This window comes from Galeopterus variegatus, unplaced genomic scaffold (assembly GCF_000696425.1).
Source record: "Galeopterus variegatus unplaced genomic scaffold, G_variegatus-3.0.2 Scaffold1174, whole genome shotgun sequence".
Lineage (NCBI taxonomy): Eukaryota > Metazoa > Chordata > Mammalia > Dermoptera > Cynocephalidae > Galeopterus > Galeopterus variegatus.
In genome coordinates, this window is record NW_007727285.1 from 351,316 (window position 1) to 354,333 (window position 3,018).

Genomic DNA, 3,018 nt, shown 5'->3' on the forward strand with positions numbered 1-3,018 from the left:
AAGAAAAAATTAACCCTACAAAAAAAAAAAAAAAAGAATGTTGGTTTTATAATGTTCAGTTGTAGGATGAGTAAATTCTGAGAATCTAGTGTAACTATATTTAATAATATTGTATTGTTTACCTGAGATTTGCTAAAGAAGTAGATGTTAAGTATCCTGACCACACACATGCAGAAAAATAAGAAAAGGGTAACTATTTGTGGTGATAAGCATGTTGATTATTTTGATTGTGGAAATCATTACACAGTGTATATGTGTATCAAATCATCACACTGTACACCTTGAATATATACCATTGTCATTTGTCAATTATACTTCAATAAAGCTGGGGGTTGAAGCCCTTTTAAAGAATAAAATGCCTTCTAAGTGCAAGGAGTGAAGTAACTGTGATGTCAGCTAAAAATTGTCATACAGGAGTCTTACAATTTGAGCAAAACCCTCTTCTGGGGATTGGGCCCTTGACTCATCTCAACTTTACCCCAGATATTTCCCAAATCATCTTTGCCTCACCACCATAGGATTGTAATGCTTTTCCTGACTCAAGATCCAGTAATGGCTTTGTTCCAGGGAGCCCTCTGCTTTTAGTAAAAGGTCACGTGGGAATCATAATCTGGGTGTTAGGCCTGCAAGTGATATCATTACACATGAAACTGGCAACAGACCATCTTCCATTCTGGGGCTTGCCTTCTCACTCCCTTCATAGTGAAGTAGAGTGTCAGCAGAGTAGCAGGTTAGTTTTGCTACTGAATAAAAATTTCCCAAAACCATAAGTTCATGCAAATATTTTCCATTCAATGCTTGTGTCTGTCACTGTCTCCTCCCCCCACTTCTTTAAATTAAAACAAAAAAGCATTCTATCTGCCCAATATGGATTTTCTCATTTTTTTCAATATAATATATATAAACTGTTTTCTTCAAATCACTTCTTCTGTTTTCTTCTTTTCCTATAAAGTGTTGTAGCAAATGATGAGGATTAATTTATTTGAGTCAAGATGTTTGCTATAGTCTCAATGTTTGTCCCCTCCAAAGCTCATGGGAAAGCTTGATCCCCAAAGTGACAGTGTTGAGAAGTGGGTCCTTTGGGCGAAAATTGGATAGTGAAGGCTCTGCCCTCATGAATGGATTAATACAGTTTAGGTAATTTGTCCAAAACTGCTCAAGCATCAAGAACCATGACAAAGTTTTGGTCCTGGGATCACCAATGTACCTGATTTTCTCAGGGACCCTTGCTTTCTTCAAAGTCAAATATCTCTGTTGCCTTTCAGAAAGTTCCAGACACTTTCTGAAAAAAATCATGGATTAATGGATTAATAGATAAGTGGGTTATCACAGGAGGGGCACTGGTGGCTTTATAAAGACAGCAAGTGAGCATGTGAATGCACCCACAAAAACAAACCGTTACCCTCAGTTAACAATTATAAATTCAGTTGAATCAAATTTTTAAAGTATTTTTCTGCCTTCCTTATATCTGCAGGATTATAAAGGTAACTGCATTGGAAGTATAAATAAATGCTTTATTTCTTTCTTTTTTTTACTCTGGCTTTACCTACTTTTGACTTCAAATTGAGCTAATCTGCAAAGATTATAAAGGTAACTGCATTGGAAGTATAAATAAATGCTTTATTTCTTTCTTTCTTTTTTTTACTCTGGCTTTACCTACTTTTGACTTCAAATTGAGCTAATCTGCAACTAAGAATTGGAAGTTACTTCAGGATGTGAGTTTATAAAACCAAATGCATTTTTTAAAATTTATATTATTTTCAGACCGGCCCGGTGGCACACTGCTACAGTGCGCCGCTTGGGAGCGTGGCGGCGCTCCCGCCGAGGGTTCGGATCCCACATACAGACCGGTTCCCACTCACTGGCTGAGCGAGGTGCGGGTGCGACACTGAGGGTTGCGATCCCGTGGCCGGTCCCGGTCCGGTACGGGCGCGACACTGAGGGTTGCAATCCGTTGCCGGACACGAAAAAAGACAAAAAGGAAAAAAAAAATTTATATTATTTTCAAATTTGAAAAATTTAACCCTGACATATTTTTCTCATCTAGGAGTTTCAACTATGAGTTGGCTATTCCCTGTCCACATGGGCCAAACGATTTAGCCATCGTTCATTTACTATCAGGGTATTCTTATGACTACATTTTACTAAACCTGTCCCCCAAATAAATAAAACTAAGTCATAAACCCTGATTATCTATCACCAAAGTTTCTGAAACTTTCTAAAAGGCAAGAGAGACATTTGACTTTGAGGAAAGCAAGGGTTCCTGAAGAAATAAGGCACATTGGTGGTCCCAGGGCCAAACCTTCATCATGGTTCCTGATGCCTGAGCAGTCTTAGTCAAATTATCTAAACTATATGAGCTATACCATTTCTACACCATTTCCTCTTTGGTATATTAGTAATAATAATATTGGCCCTACAGCAGAGCTATGAGAAGTTAAACTAAGTGACAAACCACCTGGCCTTGAGTAGAAGCTCTACAATTAGTGTCTGTTAGTTACCCATTACACTGGAGGCTCCTCAAGGCAGCAATCATGTATTGCTCACTTTATCCTCAATGACAAGCCAAATCCCTAGCAGTAGTAAGTGCCCAATACATAGCTGTTAAATGAATAAGTTAATGGATTAAAGAATTGTGCGAAAATACAGTATTAATGTATTCAGTGCCCTATTTCCTGGAATTCTCTATCAAAGCATTCAGATGAAAACTAAAGTATCCACATTCTAAGTTCAGAGAATCATCTTCCCCAAGGCCAATCCTCATCCTATGGGGCTTTCTGAGAAGCTCCAGTTCATCCGAACCTGCACTAACATGATACTACCAGAGGGCTAAAGAGCAGATGAAAGTTTTCTTTCAGTATTTGGAATATATCACCCCATTCTCTTCCAGCCTGTAGACTTTCTGCTGAGCAGTCTGCTGTTAGTCTGACAGAGACTCCCTCATAGGTGATTTGATACTTTTCTCTTGCTGTTTTTAAGATTCTGTCTTGCCTTTTGAATTTTGCCAGTGTGACTATA